The following is an 18,248-nucleotide window of genomic DNA, read 5'->3' as shown; positions in this document are numbered from 1 at the left end:
TCTTCACACAGCAGGAATTTAATAGGGTTCAAAAAGAATTAGATACATTTATGGAGGATAGGTCCATCATATTAGCCAGGATGGGTAGGAATGGTGTCCCTAGATTCTGTTTGTCAGGGGCTGGAAATGGATGAGAGGAGAGGGATCATTTGATGATTACCTGTTCTGTTCACTCCCTCTAGGGCGCCTGGAATTGGCCACTGTCAGCAGACAGGGTACTGGGATAGATGGACCTTTGGTCTGTCCAAGTATGGCTGTTCTTATGTTCTTATGTTCTTCTTGTTATGTTTATAATAAAAAAATAGTGAAACAAAATCAGGAGCATTTCTTTTTAAAATCAGACATTTTAAAATAACTCCTATTAATGGTGGATCTTAGTGACAGACCATTTTTATTGTATATAAACATGCATTAGGATTTTCATGGAATGTGCATGGTATGTCTAGGAAATCTGTTTCTCCCTCTCAGTATTCTCCCTCAATTGGAATGGAAGTCCTATTACAGTGGCCAAAATGCATGAATCACCTATATCATTAAATCTGTGTGCTGGGAAGAAGGCTCTGTTCTGTTAAGAGCAGTACAGGGCACCTGAATGCAATCCAGACTGAGGCATACATGAGGACCCAAGACCTCAGTTATTCAATGTTGTTTCCAGTTTCATCTTCAGCATGGGAAATACATGATGTTTATAAAGAACTATTTGCTTCTTCTCAAAGATTGCTTGCTACTATATATTCCCAGGTTATTTAGGCTCACCACTAGTTTCTCTTTATGTTGATTTGGTTGCTAGTAAAAACAGGCTACGACCAAGAATTGTATCTTCATAACTGCTTGGTTTCCAATGCTTACTTGGTTTATTGGATGGACATCTATGAGGGATGATCTAGATGGTGCTTGGTCCTGCTATGAGGACGGGGGACTGGACTTGATGACCTCTCGAGGTCTCTTCCCATTCTAGTGTTTTATGAGTCTATTTTTTCAAGCTCTTGCAGACAGTTTTGGTTAAAATATGATTAGTTCTGTTTAAGAACCATCTATTAAATAGTTTTCCCTATTAATAAGTGCAATATACAAATCCTTCTTAAAGGTGACTACAAGCATTTCTGTCTCTGTATTTGTATGTCTCATTTTGGCAATATCTGAGATGTCTGGACATTTAGGGCATGATTTTTCAAAAGTTTAGACACCCAAATAGACGTGTGTGTGTGTGTTTGCATACCTAATTTATACTTCTGAAAAATACAGTTATCCTCCACAATGCACTTGGAATCAGACCCACAATACTTGAAGCATTTTATCCAACTGATTCATAACACATATATACGAGTAGTACAATTTATATACAGTAACACTGAATCTGCATATATCTGAATGGTAGAGAGTACTATTCATTGTACTGCGTTTTCAAGTCCTGTCCTACTGAGTTTTCAAGTCAGGATTTAATCACTTACATCTTTTATCTTTTATCTTCTGAAATTCCAATCCATTTTTGTCTACAGAGGGGTCTTTCATCCAGCTGCTGAAATGCTGCCACCCTTGGGATGAAATACAGCCAACATGGTGGATCAAGATTACATTGTAATTGCTTTCAGTAGATAGTAAAGAGTAAGTTTCCCAACTGAAAGTGCACCAGAATCGTATGGGAAAACTGCGAATACTCAGGTTGGAGTTTGTGAAGGTCGCCAGCATTGATCACCTGACTTTTGCAAGTCTCATACTTTGAATGACTATGAATTGTTAGGGTCTAGCATATGCATCTCTCCTAATAGCACCCCATAGCCCCCAGCACCATGTGAGATTATCAGCGCTAACTCACATGTAAAACTGCCCTGTGCTGACTCATCTTCACCTAATGAGTTGACCAGAGAAGAACGTTCCGAATGAGTTGGAAAATAAATCTTTTCTATTGTTCTGGTTGTGTTTTTAAGTAAAGGGATGCCAGCTTCAAAACACAATGTCCAAAATCATGACTGCGTAATGGAGGGAGTATTCAGAGTATATTATATATATCACCGGGCTTCCCAATGTACATCTTAACGACCAGACTTGCCTGTGCTGCCACGAGGGAGACCTCAGTTTGATTCTCGAGCTACCTGTGTCCAACTCAGGTCACAGCTACTCAATTCAGAGACCTTATGTTCAGTGGAAGGAAGGAAAAAAGGAAGGACCGACTGACTGCCCGACCACTCTGGTGAGTTAGGAAACAGCACAGACATGTGCACTAGGGAGACCTGTTGAATTCAGCTTGGCTGGGAATGATGCCATAGAGGTTTGAAGAAAAGGAGAAGAGGAAAAACGGAAACTCCTACGGGCTCTAGTAAGTGTTCACTAAAAAAAAATGATGTAATAGGGCCCATTTACTTTAAAAATCTTCAGGCTTTAAAAGCTGTTTAAAAAAGAAATAAGATTCTGAGAAGAATCAAGTGAAAACCAAGACAAACCTATGAAAGGCAGCCCAAAGGAAGGACCACTGTGATGACACAGAATAAAGAAAAGACCACTGCGATTATTTATAGTGAATATTTACTGCACTGATCAATTTTTTTTAAATGTTCTTTGTCTCATCTTTCGTTTCATGTGGGAAAGTGCTCTGATCCACTGCTGCCCAGAATCTAGCTCAGGCCTGGGCAAAATATGGCCAGTGGGCTGGATCCGGCCGGCCAAGCCACAAGATCTGGCCTGTGGATGCCGCAGGGAGCCCCAGGCAGGCTCCATAGCTTGCCCCGCAGCCCCGCGCGCTGGGCAGAAACACGGCTGCAGGGCTCCATTTCTGTTTTAAAACTGAAGGGAAAGGGGGAAGTTTTAGGAGCCTCCCTGCCCCCAGCACATTCTCATTAGCCACTTTCTGGCAGACCCCTAGAAACTGCTTGTTGGAGTAACAGGCAGCCAAGAAGAACCACACCCCTCTTCTAGGCTCAGTTATTCATGAAGCGCATGACCAGGCAAGCAGGCTGAATGTTTGGGGAACATTTTAAGTTCTTCAGGCAGGCAAATTTGGCAGCTGACAAGGAAGTCTCTTGGCCACAGCCTGCTTCTGGTACCCCAGCCCTTTCCTGCCCCAACTATCTCCCCACCCTCCCTCAACATATCCAAACATACTGTCCCCCTCTTATAGCCCCTTCCAGATCTGGCTCCCTAATCTCCTGCCCCAGATCGCAATCCCCTCCTACCCCAGGTCACATCCCAAATCCCTGCACTCCAGTCCCCTGCTCCAGGTCACAACCACCTCCTTCAGTCAAACTCCCTCCCAGACTCCAGTCTCCCTCCTGCACTGCAATCCCTTACCCAAGCTCCCTCTGCACCCAACCTCCATCCCAGACCCCACATCTCCTCCATTAATATCATGGAAATATAATACCACTTTCCAAAATCTTGGAGTGACCCCCTATCAAAAATTATTGCCCACCCCGATCTAGCTGAAAGCCTGAACTTAGGCTAAAGCTCCAATTACACTGACACTGAACTAAAACAAAAGTTTTGTCGATGGATATAAATCAACTCTTTGAATACTTCTGAGATGATTGGTTTAAAACAAAACTAAGAGGCAATGCTTGAAGTCCTGGATTCTGTGGTGATCCACATTTTCTTGCCTGTGTTGAAATTTAGCAGGTTAGATAGCTAGTAGCAAGCTAGGGTATGTAATTGCCATAAATCAATTATTGTGGAATAACTTAACCTCCTTATGTAAGCAAAACTTCCACTAGAGCCACTGGGATTTCTGCCTTGAACGTGGGAAGAATAAGGAGCTGCATGAGACTCAGATGTAAAGTCAAGGTCCACTTGACCACTGAGATAACGGAGGCTGGACTCTTCTGAAGGCCTTGATGTACATGTAGGAGAGGAGTCAGCTTTGCAAAAGAGTTTGTGCATGCTGGGTGCAGTACTCCTATGAAAAGCTGCCTCTAGGGAATTGCTCTTTTGAAAAGCCATCCCCAGTTGTGGGTTCTGATCACGTAAGAATTTGGTCTTGCAGACCTGAACCTAAACTGTGCTGAGCACGGTATTGACTGAATCGACTCTCAGCACTAAAAGGGCCCATGAATGTTCCAAAAACAATAACAATATTAACCCCAGAAGTGTGGCCAAATCCCCTGAGCGTATTTTACTTACCAAATGCCCATTAAGTTTCAATTAGATAATTTTTTTTTCCTGAAAACTACTGTATGGCGATATTGGTGAGAAACAGTTACCATACACCACCCCAGAAGTGGCTGCATTTGTTTGTGGCTTGATGACATTGGGGTTGCATGTGTCACATCAGCAGATTTGGGCCCTACAATTGGTTCTTGAGCTGGTTGAAAAAGATAAAAACGTTCATTAAGAACCACAAGCTCCATATCTTAGTTAATTATTCTGTTGATGACAGCACATTCCTGTTCCCTCTCCTCTACATGTGTTGTCTCTTCAGAGAAAACAGGAGCAGAAAGTAAGGGAAGCTTACTTTTGTCTCTAAACAAAGCTAATATGGCTTTGTCTCCAAATATACACAGGGAACAAGTCTGTTCAATAAGGAGACCAATTCTGCAAAATCGCTTTTCCTAATTAAATCTTGAGGTAGCATTTTGATAATTCTACTGAGCGAGGTTTGACTGTGGGATTTACCAGGCTCAGACCTGTTCTTCCATCAAATACAATGAATGTCCTGTACTTTGAATTGCTAGTCTCTCTTGGCTTGGACATTAGAACTTGCACTTTGGAACAAAAAGAATCCTGTTGTTATCTAGAGAGCAGACTGTGCATAAGACAAGGTGCTTTGGGATTGTTAATTATTAACATTGTAAATTATCTTTAAAAATTACTTATACAGCTTGCCTGGCATAATAGCAGCAAACTCCTATATAGCACAGCATGGGCTGTCTGGGATTTACCTTGATTTTGTTTATTATTTCAGCATTTATTTCTTGGTTTCCGTAATACTGGCCGATAACTGAGTCTTCTAAAAATGTAAGAACATCTGGTTTTCCCTAGCTGTTTCCTAAAAGAAAAAGCTGTAGGTGGAGTGAGACAGGAGCAGAAGAAAGGATATTCATATTTTGTATTCTTTCAGTTCAACTTTGTTTCTATTGTTTTATTCAATTTCTCCCTTTCCTCCAAATACGTGTAACAAAACAAAGTTGCTCACTTGGTTTATTCTCCCTTCCAGCTTCCCCCAGCTTACAAAATGATACCTCTGTCTCCATTATAACCTGTCACTGTAAATCCACCCATACTGTCTTTGAAAATGGGGGGAGGGGACTTGACTCGGCCTTAAATTTGCATTTTCACAAAATTTTACAAGCTGCAAAGCACAGGCCCAGTGAAGCTCCCATGATAAATAGATCCTGTTATAGTTAAAAAATTCTAGCCTGATGGCTTTGTAAAACAGTCCTAGAAATTTGGAACTGTTTTTTCTCTTTTGTTTGACTGCCTCAAAGCCATGAAATTCCCCCAGAATCTCTCATACTGTCAGGCTTGCATGTATGTCCATCTATGTTTTATTGTTGGGTTTGTATCTGTGCTTCTGCTGAAAAACAGCAACGCTTGCCCCATGTTTCCTGAAATGTGACAGTATTTGCCACGACCAAAATGTATCTTTGGTATGCCACAGTAGCTCTGCATTCATCTTAATTCTACTGCAGCACATAGACAAAAATAATTGTAGTGCTGGATCTGTCTGGTTCTTTTTCCTTACTCCTTTGTCTGCTTGAAGAAAAGAATTGCTGTATGAAGATAAGAAACATACACCGTGGATGACATGATATGGCCCGACTTGCCTCTTTTTCAGGGAGTAGATAAATTCCATTAGACTAAAAAATGAACCCGACTATATCGAGTTTGATTCTTCCTGATTCTTTTGTTGTCCTTTACATTGGATATTGGAGAGAGCACCCTGGACGCAGAGGGAAGACATGCTTAATGTGTTCACACTGTATAAATCCCAGGGTTCTCTTTTTGTGTCTGCGACAACCAACAAAAGCACTTCAGGCTGAAATGCCTCTCTCATTGGTGTAAATTACGATGAGCTGCCTTCCAAGTCAATAGAGTCAGGCTGTTGAAAGTGATTTAAGTGAAAGGAGAATCGGGCTCATTTACAAATGAGCGAGCGGGCCATGTTGAGTGAACTTATCTCTCACCTCTCGAAATGGAGAAGTTTACACTGGCACCCGTTCCAAATATATTAATCCAGGGCTCTCAATCAAGCACTTTTTAGGGCCACTAAAACTGACAGTGGTTTTTAAATTAAAAAATGTTGGCTCTGAAAGTGCTGTGAGCAGTTACTGAGCTAATTACTGAGACCACTGTTCTGCTACAATTCTACCTATAAGAATGATCATTATTTGTATGTATGGTTTTGCCCAGAGGCCCCAGTTTGGATTTTGTGCCTACCTCTGAACTTTTGAATACAGAAATAAGTCTAAAAGCCCCTATATAAACATATCAAACTGAAAAGGACCTCCTGGGTTCTCAACTCCAGTTCCCTTGCAGTCACCTGCAACCATACCATATAGTCACCATCACATAGGTTATGTCTACACTAGACCCCTAGTTCGAACTAGGGTGGCTAATGTAGGCATTCGAACTTGCAAATGAAGCCCGAGATTTAAATATCTGTTACTCCTCCTTCAATGAGGTGCAACAGTTAATCCGAACTAAGGATTTAGTTCGGATTAACTTCTGACCACCGCGTGTAGCCGCGGGCAGTCAGTTCGAACTAAGGGGATTTAAAAATGGCGCCCGCCTGGGAACATGCAAATGAAGCCCGGGATATTTAAATCCTGGGCTTCATTTGCAAGTTCAAATGCCTACATTAGCCACCCTAGTTCGAACTAGGTGGCTAGTGTAGACATACCCATAATTATCAAGCTCCATCTTAAAAAGGGTTAGGTTTGTTGCCCTCCACTACTCCTACTGGGAGACTGTTCTAGAACCTTGCTACTTTGATGATTAAACTCCCCCTACCTTCCAACTGAAATTCCTGTGCGGTGTTAAAGGTGTAGCACTTCTTCTTCAGTGCATGAAAACAGAAATCCCAAATCTACTACACTGCAGCAAAGGAAGGAAACTACAATAAAAGAATGTCCAGTAATTTATGTCAATACGTATTGCCATATGTTTTTCATGACAGCTACTTGACATTTGCACATCCTAAACTCAGAACTCCAGTCATCTGAAGAAGTGGGCTGTGCCCATGAAAGCTCGTGATAGCATCTACATGTTTTGTTAGTCTATAAAGTGGTATCAGACCATTTGTTGTTTTTTTTTCTGTACAGATTAACTCAGCTACCCCCTGAAGCTACTTGACATGCAGATGGCCATGTGAGTCTGAAGGTCACTTAATTTGGTGATAGTTATCCTGCTGTCCCCTGAAAAGAAGCATTCATCTTTTTTTTTTAACCATAAGGTTTACAAAGCCTTAAGGCTTGCTCCAAGTCACAATGAGGTCAACAGGAATTTTTCGGTTGTCTGCACTGGACTTTGGAACAGGTCCATACTGCAGACTCCCAGTCTGAAACATCTCAAGAAGACTATAAGAGCCAACAAGACCACACTAACTACATCACTTGGATTCCATGCTCCTTAGCTGGCAGGAGCAGAATGTGTTTAAGCCAAAAATTTCTGCAATCGTGATGCATTATGATGGACACCACACTTTAGGAATGATTAGATAAATTGGAGAGAGTCCAAAGGAAAATAGAAAATATGATAAAAGATTTAGAAACCCTGACCTACAAAGGAACTTTGAAACTGGTCATCTGGAGTATTGAGAAAAGACTGAGGGAGGATCTGATAACAGTCATCAACTATGTTAAGGCCCCTATAACGGGAACCGAGCCTATGTCTACACTGCAGAGTTTTTGCGCAAAAACTCACGGAACATCCACATGTCAAGCGCATTTTTGCACAAGAAAATTTACAGTGAATTGACAGAACAGAGAGGTTTTTGCAGCATAGGTATTCCTCTTTCTACGAGGAATATCTCCTTTTTGAGTAAGAGTTATTGCACAGAAAGGTGTGTGTGGACAGGCAACAGGGTTTTGTTTCTCAAAAACAGCCTATCAAAAGAAGCCCAGGTGCCCTGGTGGCCATTCTGTTAGTGGCAATCAGAGCTTTCTTGCAAGAGAGCGTCCATGCAGTCTGGACGCTCTCTTGCACAAACGTTCATCGCTTTTCCGATGCGCTTTTGCAGTGTGGACGTGCTCTTGCGCAAGAAGCTTTTGCAGAAAAGCTCCTTGTGCAAGAAACCTGCAGTGGAGACGTAGCCTGAATGATTGTTCTCCAGTTCCTCTGAAGGTAGGACAAGAAATAGTGGTCTTAATCTGCAGCAAGGGAAGTTGAGGTTAGATATCAGGAAAATCTAACTATAGATTTCTGGAATAAGCTTCTGGAATAGGCTTCGAAGAAAGGCTGTGCAGTCCCCCTTAATGGAGATTAAGAACAGAATTAAAAAAAAAACATCAGGGTTGATCTGCCTCAATGCAGGGGGTTGGACTGGATGACCTCTTGAGGTCCTTTCCAACCCATGATTTCTAGGACTCTATGATTCAGATGTTGTATCACAATCAAATTGATACCTGTGCTAAATAATTTTGAGAAAATGCAATGTGGATTTCCATTGGCATTTTGCAGAGGGCCCCAATCTTGCAAAGTGGTGAATGTCCATAAGACCCATTAATTATCAGAAGGAATTCATCACCTTGTAGGTTCTTGTCCCTATTCCTGGTCTTTAACTTTACATGGCATATGAATGTGTGACCTTCCTCCCTTCCCCCCCCCCCCCGTATATTTACATACTCTTAAAAGAAGCAAAATAGACTTTTCTCAATTTAATCCTGTTCTTCCGTAGAGCCTAAAACCCAAGGGTACGTCTAAACTACATAGCTCCGTCGACGGAGCCATGTAGATTTGTTGTTTTGGCAAAGTCAAATGAAGCCACGATTTAAATGATCGCGGCTTCATTTAAATTTACATGGCTGCCGCGCTGAGCCAACAAACAGCTGATCAGCTGTTTGTCCGCTCAGCGCGCTAGTCTGGATGCTTCCCTGTCGACATCAAAGCCCTTTGTCGGCAGCCCCAGTAAACCTCGTTTGTCAACATCAAAGCTGTTTGTCGGCTCAGCGCGGCAGCCTTGTAAATTTAAATGAAGCCGCGATCATTTAAATTGAGGCTTCATTTCACTTTGCCTATGTGTCTAATCTACATGCCTCTGACGACAGAGGCATGTAGTCTAGACACAGCCCAACAGAGCTGGACATGGCAGACTCATCTTCTCGTAGCAGGATCCTCAAGTAGTGTAGGCATTGATGGCTAATCTAAGGGTACATCTACACCCCAACACTATTTCGAAATAACTAGTGATATTCCAAAATAACTTAGTCCGTGTCTACACAGCAGGCGCAGCAGGCAATTATTTCGAAATTGTGTCAAAATACTGTCAAGCTGGAGGACTTCTTACTCCGATTCCAGCTCGCATGTCACTTAATACCATCTTTGAACTGCATTTATCTGAGCTTTTCTTATAGCTCTCACCCACAGCTGAGGACCTGGTCCAGAGTACGCGAGGCTTTCTGAAATCATTTACTATTTTGGGGGAAATTCCGGTGGTCTGGGTTTACACTGAAACTAGTTATATTTGGCTAATGTGTGGCTCCAGCATCTGTTTAATTATCTTCCTATGAAATCACTTTCCCACTTTAAGGGCCAGATCCTTCTCGCAGTGAAGTCAGTGGCAGTGTTGCCATGAATGTAATCAGGGTGACTGTTGGGTGCACAACCTGAGACCCCTAACAGGGGCCAGATATTTCCCCACTCACTGAAAGTCAATCCTCCTTGCAGAGCTGCAAGATGGAAACACTAAACCAATAGCCACTTCTGAAAATGCCTCTCTTCTTCCCTCTTTTGTCACATCTTTTTAGTTTATATTCCTTTGATTTTTTTTCCTTTATATTAAAAGCACTTTGCAAACACAGCCAAGGAAAGCAGTAAAATGTTTATTTCTTAAATTGCATAACATGCTAATGTTGCACTGGGCTCTTTCTTCACCATTATAATAATGTGGTTGTATTTACATAGCAATTTTTGTTTTAATGGTTTCCATAGGAAGACCATCATTTTCTTTAATGTAATCACTGGACAATTTAATTTAATGCCTCGGTTCTGTTTTCCTCTGTTTTAGTGGCCAGGAACAACAGAAGAAGAACCGTGCTCTCTACTTGTCATTGTCAATTGATAGACTGTGTCTACACTTGAAGCTAGAGGTTTGAGTCCCAGATCAAGTGGATATGTCTGCAGCTATGTCTACACTGCCGTTTTTTTTGACAGAAGATAAGCAGATCACGCTCTCATTTGCATATCTTCTGCCAATCCTTTTTGCAGGAGAGATTTTGCCAATAAAAAGTCCCGTGTAGATGGGGCCATTTGTTGGGGACCTCCCCCCCCTTTTTTTTTGTAAGATCCCTTATTCCTCAAAAATGAGGTTTACAGGAACTTGCGAAAAAAGTTTTTTTCCCCCTGACAAATGGCCCTGTCTCCATGGGGCTTTTTATCGGCAAAACCTCTTCCACAAAAAGGATCGGCAGAAGATATGCAAATGAGAGCATAATTTGCTTATCTTCTGCCAAAAAAATGGCAGTGTAGACATAGCCTGGATTAGCTCTCATTGAGCTTGTGTGCTAAAGATAGCACTGTAGCGGTGGTAGCAGAGGCAAGTGGCAGTGGTAACTAGAGTCCCCCTTCCAGGTGGCTTTGTGCTCAGGGAGGAGAGCGCATGTCACCACTCACCATACACCATGCCTCTATGCTACTATTTGTAATGTACAAGCTTGATAAAAGCTATCAAGTACGTCAGCTTGAGTTAGAATCACACCTCAAAGTCCAGATTTCGATGTATCATCAGTGTCCGGAGTGTTTGCTTTTTTTAAAAAAAAGGGTAATGAGATGTTCAGTTTTCAAAGGCTTGTGGGTTCAAAACCATAGTCCCTCTGGCATATGTCCTGTATCAGCCAAAGAGTTTAAATCTTTTGGATAATGCCACAAAGCAGTGGCTTTCAACTTTTTTTCATTTGCTTCTTTCATAGACTCCTAAAAATTTTATTTCATAGATTCCTAAATATTAGCCAAAACAGATTTAAGGTAAACTTCTGAGGCTGCTCAAAAGATGGTCTAATATGCAGGCCCTTTCTCTTTCTGTGTCTCTCACAGAGGCAGTTAAATCTGGCTGTATTTACTCTTTCCCATTCTTATTAGACCAACGTGGTCTTAAACAGCAATAACACCACCACAAATACAAGTAATAACAATAATGGCTCAGTTGTTAATAGTAAATGGGAAGCTTTGAAATCGGAGCCCACCAGACACCCCTTACACAGGGATAACCGAAAGACATTACAAGAAAGCTACAGAACCATCTGTTTGCTTGTTCTAGGCAGGAACCCCAGCTGTGCAAGGGACAGACCCTGACTGTCCCACGGAACAGACCCCAACCTCACAATGAGGGTGGTTCTGGAATCCTGGAACTACCAATGAAACTGGAAATGCTGGACCACAGGAACAGGAACATTGGATGGGTATGTATACACTAGCCCCCTAGATCGATCTAGGGAGGCTAATGAGGGTGACAGGAATTACAAATCAAGCCCAGGATTTAAATATCCCGTGCTTGACTTGCATGTTCCCGGCCTGTTGCCATTTTAGAAATTGACTAGCCCAAAGTAACTGCCTGTGTCTACATACGGCAGTGAAACAGGATTCCAATTTAAAGCCCTAACTTGAATTAGCTGGTATTCCTCCTGCAATGAGGTTTACCAGCTAATTCGAATTAGGGGCTTTACATCGGAATCCCCTTTCACTGCCGTGTGTAGACACGGGCCGTTACTAGTCAATTTCTAAAATGGCGACCGGCCAGGAACATGCAAATCAAGCATGGGATATTTAAATCCTGGGCTTGATTTGTAATTCCTGTCACCCTCATTAGCCTCCCGAGATCGTTCTAGGGGGCTAGTGTAGACATACCCGACGTGATGATCACCCAGTTAAGTAGCTTCTCCTTTTCCTTCTTCAGTTTTCTGTTCCCTTTGCACTGCCCTGAGTTGTAGTAGGCGGATTTGCTGGTGGAAATGGAAAGGGGTTCATGCAGTATATGACAACAGAGGTAACGTGGTAACATAGGCTGCAATCCTGGCCTAGCAAGGACTCCTTCTACAGGCTGGGTACATGGAAGACATTGGCTGCTATCTCAAGAATAAACATCCCCAAGCAGCAGTGAGGCCGTCATCTAAATAGCCTGCGGTTGCTAGGCAGACTATGACATCAGGTGATCCTAATCACTCCAGGCCTTTTCTTGCTCTAATTTGAAAAATGCAGGGAATGAGGGGGCGGAAGCTTCTGTGAAGGAGGGAGTCCAACATGGAATCCTTTTTGTTGTTTTGTAAAACAAAACGGAGAATGGAGGGAAACCGTACTGATTTAAGATTTTCCCTAACATTTCCTCTCCTTGCTGACAATATACCTTAAGGAAAGTTAGTCACTATACCTAGCGACTTAAACTTGAAGCAAAACAAAAGACCATGAATTTTTTTCTATTTTCTTAAAACTTGATCCTGGCCATTCTTACATAACTATTTCAATTACAGGTGGAACCTCTCTAATCTGGAGCTCTCTGGTCTGGCAACATCTGTGTTCTGGCATGATTTTAGTTAGCCCTATATCCACTTATCATTGGTATGGCTAAGTGTTCAACGGCCTGATAAAGCTTGTTTATAGCCACCAGTCCTGGCTCTCAGTGCTCTGTGCTGTTATTGAGCTCCCACTTACCCTGAAATGTCTTCAGAAAACCCAATAAGCAATGGAAGTGTTGGTAACGCTGCTAGATAACATTGACCTCTCGTGGTCTGGCAAATTCTCTTGTTTGGCCCCAATCAGATCCCAAAGGTGCTGGATTAGAGAGGTTCAATCTGTACCAGAGTGAAACACTAAACAATGACAATGACAACAAAAGGATGCAACAAAGTCAGTCCTAGCATGGATAGGGTGGGAAAGAAACAAGAATTTGCACCAATGGGTAAACTGGGAGTCTTTGTATGCAATCTATGGGTGTGTCTACACAGCAAAGTTATTTCGGAATAATGGCCGTTATTCCGAAATAACTATGTGAGTGTCTACACAGCAATTCCATTATTTCAAAATAACAGACACCTTATTCCAACTTCTGTAAACCTCATTCTACGAAGAATAAAATAGCTATTTTGAAATAAAGCATGTGTAGGCGCTCCAGTTCCGCTATTTCGAAGCAGCCCCTCACCAGGGCCATTCTAAGTTATTCCTCCTGGGGCTCTAAATCGAGATAGCACATCTACATTAGGGAAACCTGCCTCAGACTAATTTTGAGGCTTCCCTGCAGTGTAGATGTGCTATTTTGAAATAAGCTATTTGAGAATGAGTATTCAGGAGTAGCTTATTCCAAAATAACTGTGCAGTGTAGATGTAATCTATAGCACCTTCTCTACTAGCTTTGCTGAATGCTGAATGGTAGCCATGTGTGTGGGGGGAGGGGTTCCCCTCTGCTTATAAAGTTTCTCATCTGAGCTTTTAGCTCTGGATGTTACATTAGCTGTTTTGGAATGAGCTTTTATGTTGGCCCCAATATTTACTGGGTCAGCAGGTGTGTACAAATTATTACCTGCCTTGAGAACTTCAGCTTCTAATCTGATTCACATATAACAATGCCTCCTTGAATTGCAAGCACAAAACAGATGCACCAATTCACATGAGGATTCTTTGCTGCGTAGGAAAAGTTTCCAATGAACTCCAAGCAAAAGCTGCAGATATAAACACAGTTCTAACAGCCTATAACGATGACCTGAGATTGATTTCCCTTGTGGGGTTTCAGGGTGTAGTGGCATGCCCCTTGCTCACTATTAAGACAGATGTGATGGCCTAAGTAAATGTTCCCATTTCTAGGTTCCCAGATGCATGCCTTTAGATTTACAGAATAACACTGGTCATGGACTTTTATTGCCCATTTAGGGATTTCCATTGGGATCATGATGGTGTTATTAATTACGACCTCCAAAAGAGATTACGTGATATACCCACTCAGCTGTAGCATTAGAGATGGTGAGACTATAAGCAGTGATTTCCTTAGAGCGAGGCTCAAAGCTGAAATTCACTAACTTCCACCACTGACGGTGATCCTTTCAACAAGGGTTTACATCTTTCACCAAATGTTTGATTTTATTAGGAATAATTCCTTGATGGCTCTCATGGGGTACGCCTGCTCCTACATTCTAACACTACAACTGTACCTGAATACAGGTAAGTGTCCAGGATAGACTCTTCTATAAGATACCTATGCTATTGGCAATTTGAAACTGACTCTGTCTCTCTACATCGAGCCATCTCCTTATGTTAGAGGCTATAGTAGAAGAAAAATTACTAAGTTTGCCTCGGGCTGAGGAGAACAGTTGCTTTAAAATCATGACCCAGATGGCTGATCTTCCGTACCAAAGTGGCTGCACTTATGGGATTTATAGCCCCCAACCCTGAACCTATACTTTCCAAATCTGATGTTACAACGCCCCTTTTTGTCCTAACCAACCTAGGCTAATTACGAACAACACACGAGTCCCATCCCATAATAGACGGTTTAAGAAAAGGAAAACACTTTACCTGGATGATGCTGGCTCTAAGCTTCATATTAGCAACAATCTTTTTTGCAGCATATCTGTGGTTAATAATGAATAATTTGCCTTAAGTTCTGCTTTTTCCACTACATGGCCCATGTAACTAATAAAAGGCTTGAGAACAACAGTTACCTCAATGTGCTGTGTCACATCAAATGTTTCCGCCAGTATCCAAATCTCTGAATCATTGCTAGAGACTGTTTACAGACCTGAAACAGTGAGAAAAATACTCCGCACTCCCCAATAAACAGAACTTATTGGCATTGTGTGTAATATAACATTGTTCCTGGGCACTGTTACATTCGCATCTAACAAATTTAAACCCACCGGGAGAATGTAACTTCACTAAGGCAGAAGGGATCCTGAGCTGATTGGGTATGTCTAGACTACAGGCTTCTGTCGACAGAAGTTTTGTCGACAGATACTGTCAACAAAACTTCTGTCGACAAAGAGCGTCTAGACTATATTGAGCTCTGTCGTCAAAGCAAGCTGCTTTGTTGACATGGTAGTGTAGACGCAAAGGACAGTTTACATGCAATAACACCTTCTGTCGACAGAAACTCTGTCGACAGAAGGCGTTATGCCTCGTAAAATGAGGTTTACCAACATCGACAAAACTGCTGAGTTCTGTCAACATTATGTCGACAGAACTCAGCGGTAGTGTGGACGCAGGTATAGTTTTGTCGACAAAAGTTCACTTTTGTCGACAAAACCCTGTAGTCTAGACACACCCATTGTGTTCAGACCAGTAAACTAAGCATGTGTGTGGCCTCTCAGGAGAGATTCAGATACCACCCAGATGATTAGCAGAGCGCTCACAGCTGGGTTTTTGTTTCTACTGGTGGTTCATATGCACATGCCTTGGTGCACATAAAAAAAAATATTCCACACATGGATGGAAAACATGTGCACACGGAAGGAAAAGATTAGAGGGAACACTGTGACCTTAATGCTTATGTATACTTGCAACATCAGGCCCATATGCAGGAATTTCTGAGGGATGCGAACTGTGGGAGGAGCTGGTGGTTGTCCTCCCGCAGCCCAGCCCCACCCCCTATGGGCCAGTCCTGTCCCCCAGCCCCACTTCTGGGGGAGGAAAAGGGGAAGCAGTCCCAGCCTTCCCTAGCCGGCTGGAGCATGGGGAAGGGAGTCTGGGGCAATGCGCCGCTCCTGCCTTTCCTAGGTAGGCCAGAATCAGCCCCATGGTAGACCATGAAGGACTGTGGGAAGGGATGCTTTCACACCCTTCACATGCACATACTTTGGTGATAGATATATAGAGAAAGAGGAGGGGCCTACAGATTAGTTCATCTTCTAAGACACCTCAGAAGATAAGAACGTTAAATGTGTTTCCGACTATCAGATTTTGGCAACCAGGGCAGGACGCTGTTGTAGTTTTCTGTTATGGGTGTCATTTTATGTTTTTATTCCTCAACTCTGTTAATGGTCAGGACAGGACAAGAAATAACAGGCTTAAATTGCAGCCAGGGAGGTTTAGGCTACACAGTAGGGAAGAGAGTTTGTGGAATCGGTGTCATTTGAGCTTTTTAAGAATAGAGTGGGCATACACCTCTGAAGGAAGGTTTATATAATACTTAGTCCCACCTTAGTGCAGGGCACCAGACTGTGCTTAGCACAGCGGCTGTGGGGTGGCCACAGCTGTCACCTCAGCACACACCACCCTTCATGGCAAGGAAAGAGAGAAGGATCTACATAGTGGCAAAAATAACCCACCTCATTCCTTGACAACCAAGGCCCATACATGCTCCTCTCACAAACCTACAGAGATTTATTTTGCAATGAACAGAATATGTACACTACTTGCACATGTGTCCCAGAAATCTCCCTTGCAGATAAACCATGCTATTTCTACTGTTTTGTGGGCTGTGTGGTGTCCATGGATGTGGAGGAGAGGCAAAATTTCTTAGGAAATCCCCCATTGAAGACAACTAGAACAGTGAGGGGAAACCGAGGCTAGGGAGGGTGCCGCATGAGTGGCCCTCCTTCATCTCAGAGGACAGCAAGATTGTCGTAACCAAGATGGCCTCCTGGGATAAGGTAGTGTTGCTAACTGCGCTAGGATACCTAGAATTGGCGGGATGTGCTAAGTGAACCGTAGCAGCACTTTGATTGGCTGCAGAGGGAGCTCATGGCTCTCACAATGTTGTATGAAATGATCAGGTACCTCACTTCACCTGCCCTTGCACATAGTTTAAAAAGCTATGTAGAGAAAAAACAGCAGAATCTGACGACCCAGTGCAAGGCCAATGGTAAATTAAATTTCTTGTGGGCCACACATATAACCCCAACGGGCTGCACACAGGTTGCCTCTCACTGAACTAGTATGTACCTGAATTAGGGCTTAGGTTTAGGCCCTGCGTCCATACATATTGCTCGTTCAGTTTTAGAAGCCAGACAGAAATGCTGCTCTTAGAATGTAAAAACCTGAAGTAAATGCCTGTGGGTGTTAAAAAGCAAGAAAATACCTTAATGATTCTGCACTATGGGGGGGAGAAAAACAAGTGGAAGTTTGAAGCTGACATTTCTTATATGAGAACTTCAATAGCTAAGGATTAGTTTAGAAAATGCTTCCAGTTTATCATGTGGGATTTGGACTTTTTTTTTTCCGTCTGATTTTCCTTCTCCTTCACTATCTGAAGAACAGACACATATGAAGAGCATCATTCATAAACGTTTCCCCAGAATTCATTAGAGCAAGGCTGAAGGTTTCATTATTCTTTAAGGTTGCGTTAATAAAACTGCCATGCACTTTTTTATTACTATATGAATTATTCTGACAGCCAGTTTTCAAAGCCAACGTATCAATCATTAAATTAAAAATGTAATAATATAAATTAGTGTGATTCAGGAAGCATAGAACATGCAGAACAATATGCGCTCTGTTTGGAAACTAATACAGAGCTGTCCTTCAAATGAGGAATGATAGCAAGCAGTGAAGAAAAAAAATAAAGGGACTTAACTAGCATTCAAATGAAAAAAAGATATGTTTCTATATATTAAATGCTGGTACACATCTTGTCCTAGGCTGTATTGTTCCTTTTGTCAATATTGCGCCATTCCTTCACATTCAGCCGCAGTGGATGTTTGCAGGAGGGGATGCCATTTGCAAAATGCCAGACACCATACTTACATCTGCAGCAGCACAGAAATGTCAGCACAAATCTCTCCACTGTTACTTGTTGTGTTTGTGTGAGACAAACCGTACAGAGACTATTTGGAGACAAAGCATGTTGCTAACGCACGGCTCCATGAAGTAATGCATCAGATGAGGTTGCATCAGTCCTGCAGGCCTAATCTAGCCTTCCCTTGTGGGTTTCAGTGCCCTGAGGAGAGATACAGTATCTGTTCAATTTATGTGAGGGAAGATAAATGGTTTTGCTCTTATTAAATGTAGGGGAGTGAATGAAGAGCTCAGGACAGCCTGCTTTTTCACTCCCTTAAGCAGCAAGTTCTTTCTAAGCCTCCTTTCTCCCTCCTCCACTGAGTCTGTGTGAACTGTGCTGTTATGGATAACACGTTGAATGCTTGAAAGAGTCCAGAGAGGATGAGATAATGAAGCTGTTGCTGCAG

The 18,248-nt window shown here is 42.4% G+C and overlaps 1 long non-coding RNA gene across 1 annotated transcript in view; it reads left to right on the top strand.

The window, feature by feature from the left end:
• Nucleotides 1-10,242, top strand: part of LOC112543769 (uncharacterized) — a 49,476-nt gene extending 39,234 nt beyond the window's left edge. Inside the window, exons 7-8 of the long non-coding RNA XR_003086997.2 lie at nt 1,500-2,317; nt 7,251-10,242. This is a non-coding gene — a long non-coding RNA (uncharacterized LOC112543769). The remainder of the gene's footprint in view (nt 1-1,499; nt 2,318-7,250) is intronic.
• Nucleotides 10,243-18,248: the final 8,006 nt, after the last annotated feature.

This window comes from Pelodiscus sinensis, chromosome 13 (genome assembly GCF_049634645.1).
Source record: "Pelodiscus sinensis isolate JC-2024 chromosome 13, ASM4963464v1, whole genome shotgun sequence".
NCBI classification, from domain to species: Eukaryota; Metazoa; Chordata; order Testudines; family Trionychidae; genus Pelodiscus; species Pelodiscus sinensis.
The sequence above is the reverse complement of the archived record's forward strand: the minus strand, read 5'-3'. Positions and strand labels throughout refer to the sequence as shown.